The sequence below is a fragment of the Emydura macquarii genome, unplaced genomic scaffold, assembly GCF_026122565.2.
Source record: "Emydura macquarii macquarii isolate MOO-44397 ecotype Brisbane River unplaced genomic scaffold, CSIRO-AGI_Emac_v2 contig_1253, whole genome shotgun sequence".
Lineage (NCBI taxonomy): Eukaryota > Metazoa > Chordata > Testudines > Chelidae > Emydura > Emydura macquarii.
The window spans coordinates 58,660,895-58,685,472 of NW_027131390.1; positions in this window are offsets into that span (position 1 = coordinate 58,660,895).

The window sequence follows — 24,578 nt, forward strand, 5'->3', positions numbered from 1 at the left end:
GGTGCTGTACGAACACTTAAGACACAGTCCCTATTCCATGCAATTTACAATCTATGAGAACAACCAACACACAGAAGATGAGAGTGAGAGGGATGCAATCAAAGTACATAAAATGCTTATTATGTACATTATATAAATTGATTTTTAAAAAAGTATATAAGTAGATGGATAGGAATGGCAGTCCGCTACATCCCAGCCTAGTCTTCGTTAGTTGGCTATTAATTTGTAAGGCCGCAGTGAAGAAGAGGGGCCTGAGGAAGCATCTCAAAGAGGACAGGGTAGCAGTCTTATGGATGGGACTGAGGAGGGCAGGAAGAAGCATGGAAGAAGACAAAGATGGCTGAAGAGGAAGTGAGCAAGTGGTTGGGCAAGCTAGTGTCATTGCTGGAAAGGAGGAATCAGGAGTGATGTAGTGAGAGACAAGCAGGTAAGAGGATAAAGTTTCCGCAGGTCAAATTAAGCCCGTGGCCAGCCTACACCCTTCAGCATGTCTAGCAGAGCTAACGTTACCTCCTTGCGTGAACAAGGGCAAGGTGCAGGATTTTGGTTGCCTCCCACGCAGGAAGAAAGAGGGAACGGTGGTCTTCCACCCTTTCCCCTGCCATTTTGCACTAGCAAAAGTGGGTTCAGACTACAGCCCTGAATTTACAGGGACAATATTTTTTTCTGATGGAAAGGCCACTTATTAATGTGCTTGATACCTGCCTCTCCTTGCATCTGGTACATCTGTGATGATGGCAAATAGTCTGCAGCCCTTACGCAAGGAGAATGTTCATTACTTTCATGGGGGCATGACTGGACCTACTGTGATGTGATGCACTGTCGTTTTAGACTATATTAATCTTAAAAAGAATAGGATGATACAAACTGGCCTATTCACTAGTTTTTCTCCACACTCTACAGTGCCATTCATGATTACAAACAAAATGTTTGATACATCATGAAGGAGTTATACAATCCATAGCCCATGTGCTACTTCTGCAGCTTTAAAGGTACTTAGCATCCCTGTGCTTGTCCGTTTGTTTTAGCTTCTGGTCATAGTACTGTAATTATTTGCCAGAGCACAAAGCTTGTAATTTTTCCATTGTGGACCTAAGACTACAGGCAGCAGAGTCAAAATAAGAGTTTGAGCATGGGGGGAAAAAAACCACTTGACTACGCAATAGAAAAATAAAAGCAGTAAAAGCAAGTATGAAGGCCACTGTCTGCCTGCCTTATTTATGCCAGATTTAAGCTGCTTGTATTTTGTTCATGTATCTCTTAACACAAACCCATTCTCTTGTTAGGCCATAATAAGTGTTGGTAGGATCAGAACCTTAGTCAGAACGTGGGAAAATTTCCAGAATTCTTGAGTATCTAGGTGAGACTGTTACTCTGTGTTAGGTGTAGAATCACTTTGTTCTGCATGTGACCGTGCAATGTTGTGTAATAGGCTTGTTCTATCAGCATGCTCAGCTATCTTAGTCGCATTGGGATAGGCTGTAACTTTAGGCATATATCTTAGCAAAAGGCGCTTCATCCCAAGACTAACCCCAAGAGGCACTGAGGCACAGACTCACCTCTGAGTTACCATTCCTTGTCTGCTTCCTCTGTCGGGTGGAAGCAGCAACTTACAGCACCTTCAGTCAATGCTAACACCAATGTGATGGCATTCTTCACCCCTGCTTTCCTGCTAAACGCACACTGCAACCACTTCCCCTGCGTGCCTGGACCAATGCATTAGAGAGACTGGCCTGGCTAATATCCTCTCTCCCTTCCAAGTTGCAAACTAGGCATTGATCACCTCCACTAGCTTCAATGATCTGTATGTGTTGCTTTTATTTGGTCTCAGTACATTTTTATTATAAGAGTAAATGTAACTAATAAAATGCGGTTGCCTTTGGCACAGGGCATTGTGAAAAAGAGGAAATATGAAGTCGGGCATGGAAGACATCTAATGCCAGCCATGCTTTTGGCGGAAGAAATCAAACTTCAGCAAAATGTTCCCAATCTCACAAGCTGTTTTCCTTTTCAATATTTCTCCAAGCAGGATCTAGACTATTTAACATGGTGGGGGAGAGGACAGAGTTGGAGGTTTGGTCAGTTTGTTTGTTTTATGTTTGTCAAATCAAACTTGAACCGCATTTTTTAAGCCCACACCTCACCTGATCACTTCATGACTATCCCTCACGCTCTTGAAGAAGGCTTTTTCTGGCAGTCACTCAGTCCATGAGATACTAAGATAATTTCTGGCTGCCTGCAGTAATAGGCTAACTGCCATGCAGAAAACAGGCAACATCTTACTCTCTATTTAATCAATATCAACAGACATATTAACAATTACATATCAACATGCACAATTCTTTGTAACCCGTCTAGTAAATATTCTCATCAGGCCAAATCCTGTGGCCCCTTGCACAGCCAAGAAGTTCAAAAATTCAATAGGAACACCATGTTTCTATAGTATTTGTGAGGGAAAATAGAAAACGCCTCAGGCACGGGGAGCTCCTGGCCCTGGGGCAGCTCACCCTCACAGAAGTGTAGAAAAGAAACTGGGATAATTGCAGGAATGGTGTGGCAGTGGCCATTAGCTTTGTGATCTCCAGGGATTCACTGAACCATAGGTCTATGTAGGCAGGCGGGACCAAAGTAGGCTGTGCTGCCACCACAGCTAGGCCATACAAGTGGCTGTGATTTGTCTCTATCCCCACAACACTGCACAGTTTTCCTCAGGCTTATTCTTGGACTTTGCTTGACACTTTCAAATGTCATACTCAGTGATAAAAGGACATAAACTGGCAATACAGACGTACTGAGTTAGTCAGGACTGTGTACAACTCTGATAATCCTAAGGGAATTGAAATGCATCCCAGAGAGAACTGCTATAAAGACAAGAATGAGTATTTTGATAATCTTTAGGTTGAAAAAAAATCAACGACTTGTCTTCCATGGGAAGGCGCAAGAGCATGCAGATGTAGACCCTGGTGCAGGACCCGGGTCGAAGATCCAACTGCAGGGTCAAATCATGCCTGCAACTATGCCTGTGCCATTGGTTTGTAGGCATGGGGTTGCACAGGTGTAAATGAGAGAGTTTGCTGTCTGAGGTTGCACAGGCATCACAGAGGGTCCTGCACAAGCACTAAAGATGATGCAGGAACCAGAACACTCCTTGATTTTTCAGTGTCTAGGTAGCAGTTTTTTGTTACAACTGTGAGTTTACAAACAAACAAAAACCCTAAGCATCCTTGTTGCTTGTAAACTCAGCAAATCGGATATAGTGACAGTGCCATGCAATAATCATGAAACTCCATTATGCTAGTTTTCCAGAGCCTTTTCCAGAGCAGAACTCCGCTAGTGCAGTCACCAGGCAGCCACTATAAGAAGAATGAGGAGACATTTAAGTATAAAAATTCTTCCGTTTTAACAGCCTAAGGACACTTGTTCTATTTTTGCTGCATGTAGTCGTCTTGTCAAGGCTCTAATACTTCATGAAACCTTGATAAATGGTGAGGTTAATTATATTGCCGTAGAACGTACAGACCCCCAGCTGAGATGAGAGCCCTGGGGTAGGCAGTCTACAGGTACATAGAGACAATCGAATCATTCAATCCTGCATTGCCACCTATGCAAGCAGACTGCTGCCCCCTCGCTGAACCCCACCGAAGTCAATGCATTCTGCCGGCAGAGATGGCAGTGCAGAATCAGGCCATTCTGACAAGACAGACAAAAGATCTGCAAATGGGCAAGACAGACAAAACATCGGGCAAGGAGAAGTATTATCCACCTTTGACAGCTGGGGAAGCAAGGCCCAGAGAGCCAGTGAGCTGTCCCAAGGTCACTCTGGAAGCATGTAGCAAAACCAAGAACAGAACACAGACCTCCTAAGTCCCAGTCCAGTGCCTTAACCCCAACACCACCCTCCTTCTAAGCTATTTATAAATACCTATATTTGAAATCTTAATCAATCCATTTGCAGCACAGGCTATCAATGAAAATAAGATATTCTAGCATTTTATGCACACGTTATATATTGGGTGATGGGATAGCAAGTGTGAAAAAGTGGGACCCTTTTTTGGGGGCAGGGAGGAAGGCATAGTTGTGTGTATAAGACAAAGGCCCTAGTTTCAGGATGTTTCTTCTACTATCGGGATATCTGGTCACCCTAATTATATATTCTAGTGACAAAATTTCCTTCCTCCACTGTGCTATATATTTAGTACATTCCCAGCATATGATAATCATAGGCATGCATAAGACAAAGAAAAGGGTAGCAAAGTCAAAACAAAATGCAAAAGGCAGCCAGAGAGAGAATTCTGAAACGTGAGGCTTTTGCACTTGAGGGATCTGTGCCCTTAGAGGGGAATTTAGTATCATCACTTACTGACTGAAAAGAACTATCTCTTGGCTGCGCAGGTAGCCTGCCACCAGTTACTTTTCCTCTTTACTAGACAAAAGACAGTGACTGGCAAAGGCAAAAAGGAAACGAAGAATAAAACATAATGGGAGACAGAAATAATATAACACAGATTGAAAATCTCTTTTCTGATTTATTTATTGAACCACAAAGAAGAAAAACCTGCAACATGTTCAGATAGAGAGCTGTTTGACAGGTTCGCAAAGGCAAAGGAATTCCAAGTTAGGCCTGAAATTCTGTCCTTATTAATAGATCACATTGTACTGAAGCATTGCAGCACATTATGGAAATGTTGTTCATAATTTCATAGTGAAAACCTATGTTGACTTGCATTGAAAGCAGGAATTTAACCACTTTGTTATGTATGAAGACTACAGTGAATCCTCCCCAAATGTGCTGCTCTTCTTCTTTGGGCACGGAATAAATTTGCTGAGAATTTCCAAATAAATCCACTAATTAGTTTGTGTTAAATGTCTGACACAAGGTGCTAAACTTCTTAAAGGACCCATTTAAAAATTAAGCTTAAATTCTAAGTGATCTTCTTAATGGAACAATAGAAACCAAGTATATATTTTATATATATAAATAAATAAAATTTAGGATTAATTGCCATTCTTAATTAATTGTCATTACTTTTCATAACAGAAAGCATCTCCTTCACCAGAAGGTGACACAGAAAACTGCTCTCTTCCAAATTTGTTGCCATCTCCTATTGCTGAGTGAAGCTGGAGAGCTGCCCTTAACAAAAAAATCGTCTTTCACAATGGTTACCACTTCTCATTGTTCACAACAGAAGTGAAGCCAAATTGATTCAGCAAGATGGTGACCCCTGACCAGCATTTAAATAAAATAAAATATATGCAAAGGGAGGATACTTCAGTCCTGCCTCTGGCAAGGTCTCTATTGCTATCCCCTTCAAATCATACCACGTCACACTGTGCTCCAGAACCCCCGCATGTCTACCTCTGGGACACCTCTCTCCAGGCGAGTGTGGAAGGCACCTGTGATCAAGCTAGGGGAAAATAGCATGGGAGTGGCCAATGGACCAGAACTCTGTGTTGGCGAGAAGGAGGCAATGAGGGCTGTGAACCCTACTGCTCCTTAAGGGTGGCTGTAGTGTGTACATTACATTTTCCAGTAAGGTTCTATTAAGCTAAGATTTTTGGCAAAGTCTTCTATGGGAGTGACTTATTAAAATATTCATACTTCTCTGGGAGGAAAAGGAGGGCGAGGAACTGGGACTGGCATATAACAGTCACTCCCAGGGAGAAGGGGGAGACGAGGTAGATGTACTGGATTCCAAATGAGACAAAGTGAATGTGAGGATAAGCAGTTTCCCTCACTGATCTCACAGCCTTCAGGTCAGAGGGAATGAGAGAAGATAACGCCAAGAGGAGTAAGATAAACTTTTTCTCTTCAGGTGATAGTTTCGAAGAACACACAAAGGGAAGGAGTAGGATCAAAGAGGCTGTGTATCAATCAGAGCTTGTAGAGTTGGCAGGAGCAGAGCTTGAGGAGCAGGTCTGAAGTCACATGAGAGTGAGAGAGGAGGAGAGCAAGGCAACCAATTTGGGCCTGGATTGAGAGAAAGATCACCAGAGGTAAGAAGGAAGAGACACAGTGTGAGGTGGAGAATAGAAGAGGGGTCATGAGCAGGCTGGGAGTAGAGGAGACAGGTGAAGGAATGGTGGAGATGGTGACGTGATGTGGGGAGGACTAAGCCATGACAGTGGAGGGCACAAACCAGAAAAAAAAGATGGGAGGAGGTCTCAATGAGCAAGCGAAGGAGGAAGAGAGAGGAGGCAGAACATTTCTTCTGGAGGCCTGTGATATGAGCCAGGGAAGAGAAAACCATAAAAGGGGCTGCTTGGAACCTGCTGCAGGTGGTGCCAGTGGGCATGGTATGGCAGGAGGAGTTGGTGAAGGGTGCTGTCACAGACCATAGTAACCAGTGAGCTGCGGTGTGAGAGCACCATTGGTTCTGCTTCTTTCTCAGCTGGAAACGAGAGAGCTAGCACCACATGATCAGACAGCCATCTGCAGATCATTAGCAAATGCTCCTCCAGCCACAGTTCGGGAAACGGATTAATAAATTAAGCGCCGGCACACCATGGTTAAGTATTATTTCACCCATTTTATTTGCTTGCTCGGTCTGTTGAAGTGCACAAAAGGGGACTCATTCAAGGTCACAAGCAAACCTGTGTTGTGAGATAAGCCCTCCCCATCACCCCTTGGTGGGGATGTTCAAGGGGGTAATGAGGGGAGTGGTGCATCCCCTCATGAGTGCAGTCAACAAGACTATGTCTCCTCTGCCCTGCACCCTACAGATCCAGGCCTAGTGGCTGACTTCCATGACGAGTAACACAGCCTAGTGGTCAGAGCTAATAACCCCTCTTGGATCAGGGCGGTATGGTCTAGTAGCCAGAGTCAGTAGTCACCCCTGGGCCAGGGCGGTATGGCCTAGTGGCCAGAGTCAATAGCCGCCCTCAAGTCAGGGCAATACAGCATAATGGCCAGAGTCAATAGTCAACCTCGGGTTGGGGTGGTACAGCCTAGCAGACAGAATTAATAGTCGCCCTCAGGTCAGGGAAGCATGCTCTGGCAGTTTGTTGGGGTAGTGGGGCACCCCCTTTGGGGAGGTGGTAGTCAGGGTGGCGGGCTCAGGCCCTCCCTGCTCCTCTGAGCCCCAGCCCAGGGTCCTATTGGTGTCGGGGTTGCCTGACACCAGATCAACAGGGATCCTCCTGAAACACGCTGACCAGTGCCTCTCTCCACCCTCAGTTACACCACACCAGCTCCCTGGGCTACTTCCTACCTGGTTGTCGATGGGGGTCATCCCTCAGGCCTCCAGGTTTCCCTTCCTGCTCAGCTACCGCTCACCTCTCCCCTGGGTCTTGGAGCACCCTGGTGAAGGTGTCTCTTTGGGTATCTGGGTCCGGGTGGCTGGTCTCCAGCAAAGTCTCCCAGGTTCTTGGCTCCCACTGTCAGGGGCTGAAGCAGCTCCTGCACACCTCCTCCCTCCTCAGTGGTCAGCATAGAATGAGCTGGGCTGCTCCTTTTTATGCTAGGGCAGCAGGTGGAGCATGCCCAGCGGCATTTGGGGGGACGGGACTTCTGCCACCCGTAGAGTTGGCTTAACTCTTTCAGTGTGGGGTAAGTCCACCCCGTCACACCTTGGTATTTTGATTCTGAGTCCCCAGCTGTAATCACTATCCCCAACAATTTAAATGTTGTAGTTCAGAAGGAATGGATCACTCGAGGGATTGGTAAAGTGACATAGAACCTGTCACTTTAAGGTCACTGGTATAAATCCAACCCAGGACGGTACTGAAGGAAAGTAGCTACAATTTGGTATCTATTTGGTAATATGTGCAGTATTTTTGGTAGTCTTCCCAATGGACAGGTGTTTGCTATTGGAAGTCTGAGTAGAGAGAAGCTAATTACTTTACGGGTATAGAGATTGAAATACTCATCTTAGTCTTAGAGTTGGCCCCTTCCATGTCAGGTTGAGCTACATTAGTGATACAGTATGGGGAAGTCTGCCCATGCTATACATACTCTGTGGTTAAAAAGAGGACTTCAGTCTTCAGTCCTGAGAGTCTGCGATGCCTCCCACAACTCCCTGTACTCCTTAGGGCTGTCACACTTCTAAGAAGCATTACAGTTTCCTTGCCTGGAAGAAAAATGATCATGAAATAATTCCTGGCAGATTATGTTTCACTAATGCAAAGACAAATGTATTAGAGTAGAATCTCAGAGTTATGAACACCTTGGAAATGGATGTTGTTTGTAACTCTGAAATGTTTGTGACTCTGAACAAAACATTATGGTAGTTCTTTCAAAAGTTTACAACTGAGTATTGACTTAATACAGCTTTGAAACTTTACCACGGAGAAGAAAAATGCTGTTTTTAAACCATCTTAATTTAAATGAAACAAGCACAGAAACCGTTTCCTTACCTTATCAAATCTTTTTTTTTTTAAAATCCCCCCCCCCCCCTTTTTTTTTTTAGTAGTTTACATTTAACACAGTACTGTACTGTATTGGCTTTATTTATTTATTTTTTTGTCTCTGCTTCTGCCTGATTGCATACTTCCTGTTCCAAATGAGGTGTGTGGTTGACAGGTCAGTTCATAACTCGGGTATTCATAACTCTGAAGTTCTACTGTATGTCTGGCATTCCCATCTACCAAATAGTGTGGTATAGATCCACTTACTGGAACTGGTAGGTTCCCAGTATATTCTCAGCTGTTCATTTACTTTCCATTTGAAAACTGTACAAACTCCCACCATAACAGCCTGAAACTAACTGTTAACCTGAGTGCACCTTGCGTGCTCTCCATCTGGAACTATGGATAGGAATTAGTGATATGATAAAATGTTGTTACTCTATACTCCAGTCCCTTGTTTCATTGGGAAAGTGGTTAGAGTCTCTGGAGAAACAGATGCTCAAGCACCCCATTCACAGCATGCACCCTTAGGCCTAAATATGTTGTCTATTTGCTAGTAAGCAAAAGAAGCATTAAATATTACTGACAGTGATGAAGTATGGCGGGGATAACTTTTACCACAATGTGTTGTGTTTTTCATATTTACTTTGCTGACTGGTTAGAAGGGAAAATTAAGAGGCAATTATTAGATGAGACCTTTATGTAGTTCTCTGCCCCAGGATAGTCACTCTTCTAGCTGGCTGGCAGTTGTGGCAATCTTCTTAGCCTTGACAATGGAGATATCTAGAGTGGTAGCCAATGGAGGTAGAATACTAAGAACCAGAGCCTGATTTTCAGAGATTCCGAGCACCTGCAGTACAGCAGCTGTGCCTTTTCCTTCCCAGCTTGTTTTTTTTTAGCAAACACCTCTGGCTATTAGGGCTAACCCAGTGCTTTCAGTCTCAGGGCCTTGCTGGTGCTTTCTGTACTATATCTCACAGCTTTTTATTTATAGGCAGAGGAGACTGGGCTCTTGAGACCTAGTGATTTTCTCCTCCGTCTGCACTCCCCCATGAATAGGATAATGTTGATTGCTTCCTCCCCTACCTCCCTCCATAGTGGATAGGTGAACTAGGTTAGCTAAAATAACCTACTAGGTAAAATACCAGTACAGCAATAGAGATGTCAGCAATGCACTCAGGGTCTTACACCTCTCATCTTGGCATATTTTGGAGAAGCAGTAATATGACATGCTCCTGAATGCTGGATACATTTTAGTAAGGGCCATCTAAGCAAAAGAAGGAGTAAATATTATTGTATGTGAAGGATAACTTTTACCACAATGTTTTGCTTTTTAAAAAAATCTAGCACCAGTGCTCATGTGGTCAGCACAAGAGCAATCAGTCATATGAGACTATGTTCATGACATGGCCAAAAAGGGCAGAGAAGCTGTAAGAGGCTCGGCTATAGCAGTAGACCCAGTGTAAGCTCCATTTTCCATCTTGGCATTAAAGTTCTGTGCCCAACCTCTCAATTGTTGGTGTCTAGTAAAATAAATCCGAGTATTTTCTGAGGACCTGTAAGAACCATGTTTTTTGTTTTGCTTTTGTTTTTTAATGTGTAAACTGCAACTATTTGGCTAGAGCACACAGCAATATACTGCTGGGCTTGCTTCTCTTTGACTGCAACAATCCTTGAGGCAACAAGGAGCGGCACTTTAGTCACTGTGTGTGAATATATATTTACTCTAGTAGGCTCAGAAGCATTTTTCAACAACTTTCTCTACATGTGTTGCTAGCACATCATTGTACATATTTACCAAGTGATCAGCTTGAGCGGAATCACAAATGTTTCTCTTTACAATGAAAAGTAAGCAGAGAAGGTCTAAATGGCAAGCACTGATCCAATATATACATTTGTCACAGATATAATGTAAAGACAGCACAGACTCTTTGATGTCACATAAACATGTCATTTTGAACTGACTCAGTTTTGCTGGCATTTCATCAATGAATGCACAACAAACAGCTCCAATTATGCTTCATCACTGTTTAACATTTACCTCTTTAAAATGCCCATCCATTACCAGCAGGGTGGCTTGCAATGTTTAGTCTCTGGTAAAGATGGTATTCGAGGATCATAAGCCCTGAGGCAAATTCACTCTCTTTCTCTGTTTAACCCACTAGTTTAATTACTGTGTGGTTGCAATGAATTCCTTTTGAATTTTGTATTCAAACATGTATAATATTTAGACAGTCTCATAAGGATTCATTGGAAATCTCAATTGGAAAGCGACACATTGGAAATACGGCAATTTCCTGTTTAAGGAAGCTGGGGAAGGAACTAATCTCTTCAAGTATTATGTTATTTGCCCAGTGTTTACTTACAACTAGAGCCCCTTAGCAAACCTCACTCACCCGAGTAAACTTCACTCACATAAGTACCCCCAATGAAAGGCAAAGACTTGCGTAAGGAAGGGTCTTGCTAGGCTGCACCTTTAGGGAGAGATTTCCAACAGCATAGAAACCAGTAAGAGCCAATACCCAACTCCCCTTTATGCCTCTGAAAATCTCCCTTAAAGACTCAGAGTTCAGCAACGCCCAGTAAGCATATCCCTAAATCCATCCCTGTTTATCAAAGCACTAAAACAGATGCTTACCTTTAAAGTCAATGTACCTTTAAGCATGTCCGTAAGTACTTCGCTGACCTGAGGCCTGGATACAAATCAGACATTTGCTTTATAATAATATAGTGAAAAGAGTTTTAAAATAATTATTTGAAGCCTCACGTCCATGCTATAAAAATACAACTCTTTAGCTAACTGGATGGAGATGTTAGATAAATTATATACATCACACACTATTTTAATGTTTCGTGTAGCTCTGGATACTAACAATGCATAGTTTGAAATAGTAGTGCTACCAAGTGCTGCGCTTACTCAAAATAATACATGCATTCTGTTCCCTTCTCTGCTAGTAGTTAAAAAGTAATGAGTCCTTTTATGCTTTCTTTACATAATAAGCTCCAGCCAGAAAACTGGATGTTTCCTAGTCAATAAAATAAAAAGAAAATCCCAATATTAAATGAACAAAGATGAAATGGAGTAAGTCTTAGGTTACTGTGGTTAACAGTCAATAAGGAAAGCCAGAGTTTATTTTTTCTGCTAACTTAAAGAACATTAAGCTGTAAATTTGCAACTCCATTTTATTTTAGTCTTTGAACTCAATTCATGAAAGTTTCCCTTCCAGTGTTTGGTGACTTGTTCAGTTTTTTTAAAGCACTAGTCATGTTACAGAGTCCAGGTGCACTTTTGCTAAAAATCCCACTGACTTTAATGGGAGCAGTACTGGGTCCTTCAGGGACTGCAGAGTGTAAGTGGCATTGCAATACTCAGGAACGTTTTTTTTAGAAGGATAGAAACTGAAGGCTCGACGCTGCAGTCCTCTATAGACAAAATGAGTGGGGCATTGGTTTGAATAAGGATTGCATGTTTGGGCCCAAGAAAAGGGTATAGAGAGAAATAATCCAAAGGAGAATACAAGCATTGAACACCTGTTGGAGAGGTGGACAAAACTATTCATGAACACACTTCTGAAATTTGAACTGCAGTAAGGATTTGACCATTTTCTGTTCACCTGTCAGAAAATATTTGTAAGACCGTGTTTTGCCTAAACGGATGTTTAGGAAAGTGCTGAATAAGGGCATTAATCAGTGAATGTACTTATTCCCACTAAAAGTGATTACCTTATGTCATCTGAATAGAAACCATGACTTGGTTGACAAAACTATCCTTGTTTGAATAGTGAATTCTGCATATTAGATACAATGGTGATTCTAAGGAAGTGAAGGAGTTAGAGCAGCAGAATGAAGACAATGAACCCAACTCCAAAAGCAGACTTTAACAAACTCAAGGAACTGGTAGGTAAGGTCCCCTGGAAAGAAAATCTAAGAGAAAAAGAACTATAGGAGAGCTGACAGTAACTCAGCGAGACAGTATTAAAGGCACAACAGCATCCCAATGTGAAGGAAAGATTGGAAGAATAGTAACAGCCAATGTGAGTCCATCAGGAGCTCTATAATTACCTAAAAATCAAAAAGGAAGGCTACAAAAACTCAAAACTTGGACTAATTGCCAAGAATGAGTACAAAAGCATAGCACAAACATGTAGGGACATAGTCAGAAAGGTTAGACATAAAATTAGTTACTCCTACCAAGGGACATAAAAGCCAGTAAGGAGAAGTTCTATACATATATTAAAGGCAAAACAAAAACAAAGAAAAATATAGGTCCTCTGCTAATCAGGGAAGAAGGACTAACAACAGATGATATCAAGAAGGCTGAGGTGTTTAATGCCAAATTTGCTTCAGTCTTCAGTAAAAAGATTAAAGGTGACCAGATACTTAATACCATTAATATAAACAACAAAAGGGAAGGAATGCAAGTCAAAATAGGGAAAGAACAGATTAAAGACTATTTGGATATGTTAGATGTATTCACATCAATAGGGCCTAGTTGATAAAGTTCATTCTAGAAGCTAGCTGAAGTAATCTTCAACTGTTAGTAGCTGAAGTAATCTTCAACCGTTAGTAATTATCTGAGAGAACTCCTGGAGGGTGGCTACTTTTCTTTATAAAGGAGGACAAAGAAGACCAAGGGAATTATAGACCAGTCAGCCTAACTTTGATACCTGGAAGGATACCGGAACAAATTATTAAACAATTTGATTTGTAAGCATGTAGACAATAATAGGGTTATAAGAAATAGCCAGCATGGATTTGTCAAAAACAAATCATGCCAAAGCTACCTAATTTTCTTCTTTGATAGGGTTACTGGTTTAGGGGATAAAGGAAGCTATAAATGAGACATATCTTGATTTTAATAAGGTTCCTGGCACAGTCCTACATAACACCCTCATAAGCTAACTGGGGAAATGTGGTCTAGATAAAATTACTCTAACGGGGCTGCAAAACTGGTTGAAAGACCATACACAAAGTAGTTTTCTATGGTTCCCTGTCAAATTGGGGGAAGAGGTCAAGGAGAGTCCTGTAGAACTCTGTCCTGGGTCTAGTACTAGTCAATATTTTCATTAATGACTTGGATAATGGAGTGGAGAGTGTGCTTTTAAAATCTGCCGGTGACACCACGCTGGGAGGTGTTGCAAGGACTTTGGAGGACAGGATTAGAATTCAAAATGACTTTGTTAATTTGGAGAATTGGTCTAAAATCAACGAGATGAAATTCAATAAAGACAAATACGCAGTACTACTGTGAGAAAGGAAAAATCAAATGCACTACAAAATGAGGAATAACTAGCTAGGCAGTAGCACTACTGAAAAGGATCTGGGGGTTACAGAGCATCATAAATTGAATGAGTCATTAATGTGATGCGGTTGCGAAATAGGCTAATATTATTCTGCCATTCTGGGGTGTATTGACAGGAGTGTCATATGTAAATCATGGGAGGCAATTGTCCTACTCTACTTGGCGCTAGTCAGGCCTCAATGGAGTACTGTGTCCGATTCTAGGCACCGCACTTTAAGAAAGATGTGGACAAACTGGCGAGAGTCCAGAGGAGAGCGACAAAAGTGGTAACAGGTTTAGAAAACCTGACCTGTGAGGAAAGGTTAGACAAATTGGGCATGTTTCATCTGAGAGAAAAGAAGACTGAAGGGGCCGTAATAAGTCTTCATTTTTGTTACGGGCTATTATAAAGAGGGCAGTGGTCAATTATTCTCCATGTTCACTAAAGGTGGGACAAGAAATAATGGGCTTCATGTGCAGCAAGAGAGATTTGGATTAAATATTAGGAAAAACTTTCTAACTATAAGGATAGTGAAGCTCTGAAATAGGCTTCCAAGAGATATTGTGGAATCAACATCACTAAAAGTTTTTAAGAACAGGTTAGATGAACCTTTCAGGATAGTTTAGGGTTATGTGGTCCTGCCTCAGCGCAGAGGAGTACATTAGCTGGTAACCTCTTCAGGTCCCTTCCAGTCCTACCTTTCTATTATATGAATGTGAATAAAAAAAGAACAGAACACTGATAATTCACTACAAGCTGTCAAGGAACAAGACCAAATGTTACTCAGAATCGTTTGACCGGTAGTATCTAACACAAACGTAATCTGGATACCATTGATCACTTTGCAAAGAGAAGAGCCAAATTTGACAAATAGGATTAATTGGTTAGCTAATCTGAATTTATTAATTGTGCTGATCATTAACTCTATGCCCATTCCAAATACTATTTAAAACAACTTTATTTATTTATGTATTCATTTATTGATAAAAAGCCACTTAAAAGTTCCACAGATATAGCCTTTATTTAAGGAAAAACCCTCTCATAGCTGTTTTTGAGCCCAATTGTTCACAGTGAATAACTTGTCTAGATCTAATGTATGGTGAACACTGGAGGCAGAAACTGTTGTCACATATAAACATTAATTAAAAATTATCATAGGCTAATTTATCAACATTATTGATGATGTTGCAACCATCCTAGGAACATAAGACCAGCCATATTGGGTCAGACCAGTGGTTCATCTAACCCAGTATCCTGTCTTCCAGCAGTGTCCAATGGCAAGTGATTCAAAGGGAATGAATAGAACAGGTCATCATCAAGTGATCCATCCCATCAGCCATTCCCAGCTTCTGGCAAACAGCAATCCCTGTCTATGCTGGCTAATAGCCATTGATGGACCTTCCATGATCTTATCTAGTTCTTTTTGAACCCCATTATAGTCTTGGCCTTCACAACATCATCTGGCAAAGAGTTCCACAGGTTGACTGTGCGTTGTGTGAAGAAATACTTCCTTTTGTTTGTTTTAAACCTGCTGCTTATTAATTTCATTTGGTAACTCCTAGTTTTTGTGTTATGAGAAGGACTATATAACACTTCCTTATTTACTTTTTCTACACCAGTCATGATTTTTAGACCTCTATCATATCCCCCTTAATCATCTCTTTTCCAAGCTGAAAAGTCTCAGTCTTCTTAATTTCTCCTCATATGGAAGCTTTTCTTTAACCCTAATCATTTTACTTGCCCTTTTCTGTACCTTTTCCAATTCCAATATATCTTTTTTGAGATGGGGTGATCAGATCTGCAAGCAGTATTCAAGACGTGAGTGTACTATGGATTTATATAGCGGCATTATGATATTTTCTGTCTTATTATCCATCCCTTTCCTAATGATTCCCAACATTCTGTTTGCTTTTTTGATTGCCACTGCACAGTGAGTGGATATTTTCAGAGAACTATCCACAATGACTCCAAGATTTCTTTCTTGAGTGGTAACAGCTAATTTAGACCCCATCATTTTATATGTATAGTTGGGATCACGTTTTCCAATGTGAACTACTTTGAACTTATCAACATTGAATTTCATCTGCCATTTTGTTGCCCAGTCACCCAGTTTTGTGAGATCCCTTTGTAACTCTTCATAGTCTGCTTTGGACTTAACTATCTTGAGTATTTTTGCATCATCTGCAAATTTTGACACCTCACTGTTTACCCCTTTTTCGCGACGATTTATGGTTATGTTGAACAGTATTGGTCCCCATACAGACACCTGGGGGACACCATTATTTACCTCTCTTCATTCTGAAAACTGTTAATGTATTCCTACCCCTTCTTTCCTATCTTTTAATCAGTTTCTGGAGAGGACTTTCCCTCTTATCCCATGAGCACTTACTTTGCTTAAGAGCCTTAGGTGAGGGAACTTGTCAAAGGCTTTCTGAAAATCTAAGTACACTATATCCACAGGATCACCCTTGTCCACATGCTTGTTCACCCCTTCAAAGAATTCTAGTAAATTGGTGAGGCATAATTTCCATTCACAAAATCCATCTGGACTCTTCCCCAACAAATCGTATTTATCTATGTGTCTGATAATTCTGTTCTTTACTATAGTTTCAACCAATTTGCCTGGTACTGAAGTTAGGCTTACCAGACTGCAATTGCTGGGATCATCCCTGGATCCTTTTTTAAAAATTGGCATCACAATATCTATTCTCCAGTCATCTGGTTCAGAAGCTGATTTAAAAGATAGGTTACATACCACAGTCAGTAGTTCTGCAATTTCACATTTGAGTACTGTCAAAACTCCTGAGTGGATACCATCTGGTCCTGGTGGCTTATTACTGTTTAATTTATCAAATTGTTTCAAAGCATCCTCTAATGGCACTTCAATCTGGGACTATTCCTCAGATTTGTCACCTAAAAAGAATGACTCAGGTTTGGGAATCTCCCTCAGACCTTCAGATGTGAAGAAAGGCAAAGAATTCATTTAGTTTCTCTGCAATAGCCTTATTTCCTTGAGTGCTCCTTTAGCATCTTGATCATTCAGTGACCCCACTGATTATTTAGCAGGCTTTCTGCATCTGATGTACTTGAAAAATTTTACTATTACTTTTTGAGTCTTTGGCTAGCTGTTCTTGACATTCTTTTATGGCCTTCCTAATTATATTTTTACACTTCACTTGCAAAAGTTTATGCTCCTTTCTATTTTCCTCAATAGGATTTAACTTCCACTTTTTAAAATATGCCTTTTTGCCTCCAACTGATTCTTTTGCTTTGTTGTTTAGCCACGGTGGCAGTTTTTTGGTCCTCTTACTATGTTTTTTTTATTTGGGGTATACATTTAAATTTAGTCTCTATTATGGTGTCTTTAAAAAGTTTCCATGCAGCTTGCAGGGATTTCACTTTGGCACTGTACCTTTTCATTTCTGTTTAACTAACTTCCTCATTTTTATGTAGTTCTCCTTTCTGAAATTAAATGCTACCATGGTGGGCTGCTTTGGTGTTCCCCTGAACCTCCCCCAGGGATGTTAAATTTTATTACCTTATGGTCGTTATTACCAAGCAGTTCAGCTACATTCACCTCTTGGACCAGATCCTGAGCTCCTCTTAGGACTAAATCAAGAATTGCCTCTCCTCTTGTGGGGTCCAGGACTAACAGCTCCAACAAGCCGTCATTTAAGGTGTCAAGAAACTTAATCTCTGCATCCCATCCTGAGGTGACATAAACCTAGTCAATATGGGGATAGTTGAAATCCCCCATTATTATTTTTATAGCCTCTCTAATTTTACAGTCATTATCACCATCTTGGTCAGGTGGTGGGTAGAATATCCCATCAGCTATATTCTTATTATTCAAGCATGGAATTACTATCCAGGGAGATTCTATGGCACAGTTTGGTTCATTTAAGATTTTTATTTCATTTGATTCTATACTTTCTTTCATATATTGTGCCACTCCCCCACTAGTATGACCTATTTTATCCTTCTGATATATTTTGTATCCTGGTATTACTGTGTCCCATTGATTATCCTCATTCCACCAAGTTTCTGTCATGCTTATTATTATCAATATCCTCATTTAATATGAGGTACTCAGCTTCATCCATCTTAGTATTTAGATTTCTAGCATTTGTATATAAGTGCTTTAAAAATGGCACTTTTTAGCTGTCTGCCATTCTATGATGTAATTGAATGGGAATTTTTCATTTGACTGTTTTTCAACAGAACTTACTCATATTATATCCTTTTCCATCCTCTCCTCCTTACTAGGATATAGAGAATCTCCATTAATAGAATCTCCCCTAAGGAATGTCTCTGTCCGAACCACATGCTCCTCTGCACCTGTTGGCTTTTCCCCAGCCCTTAGTTTAAAACCACTCTATGACCTTTTTAATTTTACATGCCAGCAATCCGGTTCCATTTTGGTTTAGGTGGAGCCCATCCTTCCTGTATAGGCTTCCCCATTCCCAAAAGGTTCCCCAGTTCCTAATAAAGCTAAACCTTTCCTCCCTACACCATTATCTCATCTACGCATTGAGACTCTGTAGTTCTGCCTGTCTAACTGGCCTTGCATGTGGAACTGGAAGCATTTCAGAGAATGCTGTCATGGTGGTTCTGGACTTCAATCTTTTACCTAGCAGCCTAAATTTGTTCTCCAGGGCCTCTTTCCTATCCATCCCTATGTCATTGGTACCTACATGTAGCATGACCACCAACTCCTCCCCAGCACTAAACATAAGTCTGTCTAGATGTCTCGAGAGATCTGCAACCTTTACACCTGGCAGGCAAGTCACCACATGGGTCTCTTGGTCATAACAAGACCAGCTGTCTATGTTTCTAAGGATTGAGTCCCCCATTACTGTTATTATCTGTCCCCCATTACATTATTATCCATCTTTTCCTACTTACTGGAGTTCTCTTCTCTGGAGAGGTATCTTCAGTGTGAGAAGATACCATGACATCATCTGGAAGGAGGGTCCCAACTATGGGATCATTTCCCTCCACTCCAGTTAATGTTTTCCTTCCCTGGGACTTTCATGCTCCTCAACAGTACAGAGACTGTCATACCAAGGATAGGACCATTCTACTGTGTCCCAGAAAGTCTCATCTATGTACCTCTCTGTGTCCCTTAGATCCTCCAGTTCAGACACCCTGGTCTCCAAAGCCCATATGTGATCCCTGAGGGCCAGGAGCACATTGCATTGAATGCACACATGTGCCACCTACCCCTAGGGCAGGTAATCATCCATGTTGCACTCAGTGCAATAAACTGGATAGCTCCCACTCTGTTGCTGGACTTCTGCCTGCATTCTCTTTTTACTCCTGCAGTTCTTTTTTTTATTGTTGTTTGTTTTTTATCGGGGGGGAGGGAGTTATTGTCTTTAGTTTACAGAATGTTAATGAAGTGTTTCTACCTCCTCCCCACACTCTCCCACTCCCTCTCTAACTCCCTCGCAAAACTCCCATTAGCTGCCACTGGTCATGGAGGAGTGGGCTTTTTAAACCTGGTTCTCCTTGAGTAGCCCCACCCCCTGGTTAAGGGTTGATGGGTGCTATAAGGCTTGGGGATCAAAGCCTCCTTAAGACACTCTCAGCCTTGCCTAGCAGGCCACCAGGATCAGCACACAGTCCCCCAAACAAACAGACCACATGATATACTTCTGTCAAACAAGGAAGCACACCACAAACACCAACACACACACTACAGACAACAAACTCACCCCAAGGGTCATGTAGTCAGTCCTCCTTCACCTGGAGAACTCCCTTGCAAAACTCCCCTGTTAGTTGCCCTTGTTCACTGAATTGCTCCTAAATCTATTTGCATTTAAAAATTCCTGTAACATGGGAGAGGGGAGCTGTGACTCCCAAGAGAAATGAGGATAGGACCTGATCTGAAGCCCACTGAAGGTAATGGATGGAGTGCTATTGATTTCAATCTAGTCTGGATCTGGCCTTGGGTGTCTAAAGGTTACAGGTCGCAGTATTTTGGTAATGGAAACCTTATTCTTAATTCTCTTTTCATTTTTAGTTTGGAGGAAAAATTGTTTTAACCTCTGCAGTGCCTCTGGTTACACTATGGCCTGACTAATATCCCACTGAACCCAATGGGAAGATTCCCACTGACTTCAGTGGAAGGTGGATCTGCCCCTGGGTGTCTCCCTTGCATTCAAGTTGTGTAAGCACCAGTGTCCTGCCTGTATCCTGTGTGGATGAATTAGGGATGGAAAGGGCTTTCTGTCCCTTCTTCTGCCCTGTAGGTGCACCCATGCAGGGGCAGCGAGAATTGGCAGCCCTCGATACTGGACACTACGTACATTTTTTTAAAATTAGAAATACTTTTTGTAAAAGGAACAGGCCACTGGAAGGGGCACAGCTGTACTGGATGCATGCCCTTCTTCCACGACTAAACGCACTGAGCCCTTGGTCTTGTTGCAGCCTAGACAAAGGGTTGGAGAGGAAGCAAAGGCAAAGAATGGTGAAGTAACATGAACAAGATCATGCCGCAGGCCACTGGCAGAGCTAGGATAAGGACCCCTTAAGACTCCTTCAGCCCAATCCCCAATGCCTTCTCCACTGTAACACCCTTCTCCTGATTTCTGTGACCAGATACATTATTTGAGTGGTTGCTAATGCTCATCCATTATGTTATGTGATGTCTGATGGTCCATCATGCAAAACTGGAGATCCAAGCATTTAAGGCAATTAGATCCTAAAAGATTTTACAGCGCTTTACAAAAAATGTGATGCGATTTTTTTAGGATCCAATTCTCCTTAAACCATTGGCTGGCAGCCAACGCATTGAGACACCCCTCCCCCTGTTTTCACATTATTATGCAATATTCAAAGATGACAACTTGCTGTATTAATCAAAAAAGTGAGATAAGCATATAGTAAAGGATCTCAGAGTTTTTTTTTACCTCGTTGGCATCCATTGATAACATATTGCAGTACTTCCCTTGATTAGACACATAATTTAATCTTACCTAACTATGTCAGGAGCAAGTGGCTATACTGTACATGACAACAATTTAACAATAAAAATAGAGATTTTAGTAATGTAATGGATGCAACATTGGCCCTTCGTTACTAGAGAGAAAATGGTTTAAATCCATCTTATTTCAAATATGTCTGGTTAATTTAAGTTGCTCAAACTGAAGTCTGTGACACAGGCAGTCAGATAGTTTATCATGAGCAGTCATGCTCAAGTAGCCCAAGAGTTCTAGGAGTGAGCTGTTACTGAAAACTAAGTTGGTCTTTACCCCTTAGAAGGTGGTCTTATCCAGCAGAGCTCAGAGAGGCTCATTTTCAGCTCTTAGAAATACTGTGTAAATAGCCAGTGGAAAAGAGCATAACCGAGAATGGATTACTCCCTTAAAAACATCCATATTTCAATAAAACAATGTACAGTTAGTGTAAATGACCAGCACTAAACCCCAACAAGCAAGCTGATTCTACACAAGTGTCATGACTAATCACACCAAGGCTTATAGTGTCTGAACCAAAAATCAGATGGTCAGCCATCTAAAATTGCAAGATTTGTAAGGCATCTGAAGGAATTCCTTGTCTCCATGTCTAGGAGATTGCATAGTTTAGTGAATTTATCTTAGTTTAATTTATAGTCTTTCCATTCATTTCAATGGATTTTGGTTCAGGTTCTAAAATTGAAAGTGGCATCTGGGGATTCTTTTTTTTCTGTCCTAAATTATTATATTTAACAAAGCACATATCTACATTGTAATTCAGTAACACAAGAACAAGATTTTTTGAAAATACAGTATCTGCCAGTGTTGTCAATGCGCAGGAAAGAACATGCCACAAAAGCCTCTGATTTCTTTGAAGCAGAGCAGTGGTGAGATTTATAATACTACAGACATGAAAACAATCATGTGGTAAACACCAGCTGTTCTGGTTATGAAGACACGTACAGCCGTTAAACCAGAGGCGATATTATGGGGCCCTACGTATATCAGCGTAGTCTCATGCTCAGTTTGATCAGCAGGTTGGCAGTGGAAAAGGCACAAACATTCCTCAGGGCAAGCCTATGACAGAGAGATAGGAAATGCTAGTAAGCTAGCATCCACAATCAAACCACCCAATTATGCCTAAAGGCCACTTCATGACACAGAAATCAACCTATATTATTGTATCTTCCATTTATTGTTTCAACCAGGGGTCTGATTTTTCCATTGCCTTGCTTGTGTAAAGTAACACACTAACAAATGAGAATGGTAGCATTTTACATCCACTTTGCTCAGGTGAAGCGTGCGAGACAGTGGAAAATTAGGCCCAACATGCATTGCTATGTGATATAGCATTACACAACTATATAGGTGTATGCAGCTCTAGCTTACAGTCATTTTTAGTACTGTTCTATGATCCTCTCATACAACAGTGTAAATGGTTCACCTTCTAACCCCACCCACTTCTACCCAAGCCACATGTCCATTTTATTTTTATACAACCAAACTGGGGGTGTCCTGTGTCCTGCCAGATGTATTGTTTTCCATCCTTAGGCATCATACTGAATAGGCTCTCATTTATGGTAGACATTGGCTGGGGGTACAGATCTATATTATGTTGTAATGACTCTTTGCTCTGCAACATGCAACACATAGGAACATATGGCTCTCTGTCTTGTTTGTTTCTTTGGTTTACTGTCACAAATGTTTTAATTATCCCATGACTTGCCATTTCAGTCTCTGTTTCTTTTTGACTCAGGAGCAGCTGTTGGGTTCCCCAGATTTAGGGCTCAAATCTGCTCGTTGTTATGTGAGAGCGCATTGCTGTCTTCTAAAATCAGCAGCTGTGCATGGGTGAGTAGGTGTTCGGAGTGATGTTCTAATATCAGTGTGCACTCTCACTTTGGAAGACAGGACTGAGCCTTTAACACTCATTTATGGCTTCTGAGCCTTTGAAGAATCTTGGGAAAGCGCTGAATAGAGTTGTCTCACTGGAAGTAACAATATTGTGAACAGCAAGTGTTGTGAACATTCAAACATCGAGTCAGGCCCCAAAGTCATAAGATTGACTTAAAAAAAAACATGAGGCTTTTTAAAGTCCAATAAAAGTTGGGTTCTCTATTTGCTTTCTTGTTTCTGAGCTATTAGATTATGCTGACGTCACACTTTAAAGGTTTTTTCCCCAACCATGAGGACTATAAACTTACTTATTTTTTTTAATGAAGCTGAGACTCTCAAGTAATCCCTTGACTCCAGCAGCTGGGGCTTAAAGAAAAAACTAACCAAATATTGTGAGACTTGCAATAAAAGCATGAGAGTTGGCAGCACTTGGATAGTTTTCTGTTGCTGCCTGTTAAATTTAATAGGAACTGTAGCCCCAATTCACCAAAACAATTAAATGTGCTCAAATCCAAGGATGTGCTTAAAGTTAAGCACCAGTATAAGTGCTTTGCTGAATAGGAATGGGTTCTGAATCAGAGCCTGTAGGCGTACAGTAAGAGGAAAATAACCCTATATATTTTGGCTTTCCTCTATGTTTTTCCTTCATGATTAAAAACTACGATATGCGGGAAGAGGGAGAGAAGCAAAGATTCCAGCAATATCTAGCCTAAGTTCTATAGCCATTTGTAAAACACACAGCTGTTTCTCTTTTTAATATGGAGTAATGTAGCCCTCACAAACAGCATGGTTGGTTGTTCCTACAAATAAAAGTCCATGGCTCAAAGGCAAAATATTTTGAAGACAATATACAATGAGCCTTTTTTTAAATCCCTGTAAAAGCTGTTTTATGAAATTAAGCTGGAAATATCATAAGTGAGAAATGACCACAAAATATATAGGAACCTTTTAGAAAGACAGTAAACACGTGTTGTTTATTTTCCTGGTAAATAGAAGTGGTAGATTCAATCAGCAAGAAACATCAGATAGTTATGACCATTTTAATCACATAAAAAAGTTTGTAAGTTTTGTTTATGGCGCATTTAACAGTATTTGCAGTTTAGTTTTAAGGGAAGTGACTAACCTGTATTTACCAATAAACCAGAAATAAGATGGAAGTGTTTATTTTAATGTGAGAAGTAGCGCAAAGAAAGGGAGAACATGAAAGTGCCTGTGTTGTTACCTTTTGCACACTTTATAAGCATATGGAAATAAATACAACCAGTCACATCAGAAATATTTTAAAACTATCAAATGGTACAAAGCATGTACTGTACCCCTGTGTAAAGAGACAGCCTTCATGCTTGCCATTTCAAAAGGCATGTGGACATGCCAAGCAAACCTGTTTATAAATCTATCTCTGCCTACGTGCTCTTTCAGCTTTAAGATCATATTCAGAAACATTAATGTTAGATGTTAATTGGGACAAAACGATGGTTATAAAATGGCCAGCAGAGGTTAAATCCCTACATAATGATCAGCTCTTCTGGTTTTGTTACGTAACTGCTAGAGGAATACAGGAGGGAAATGACATGGGTGGCATATCTTTGAGCTTGGGCTTTGTCTGAATGATAATACTGACCAAAGAAAAGCAGATTAAACATTTGTTCATCTTCCCCTATATTCTGGATGTTATATAGCTCAACTTAAAATCTGTTGTAGGGTCACTTCATGCATTTTATCAGATAAAAGGCTAGCTCATATTAAGCAGATGTATAGCTTTTATACAGTAAGTTAGTGAAATATACATATTCTTATAGCTAAATCACTTATTTCCTCACCCTCCAGGACCCTTTCTTTGCTTAGTGTGCATGTGTGTGGTCTTAGGAGTTGGGGAATTCTAATTGCTTGGTGATAAGGTTAATTTTCCCCGCAGTGGAAGGGAGAGGGTTCTGTTTAAAGGAGATGTGTGTGTGGGTTTGGGGGGAGAGGGGGGGGGAATATACAAGCAAAAATAAATACAGGGAATACTAATTGTAACAAAAAGTTAGACTGATTTATAAGAAGAGGCTAAATGTTGTGGAGGATATCACATATGGTATTAAAGTGTCATTCAGAG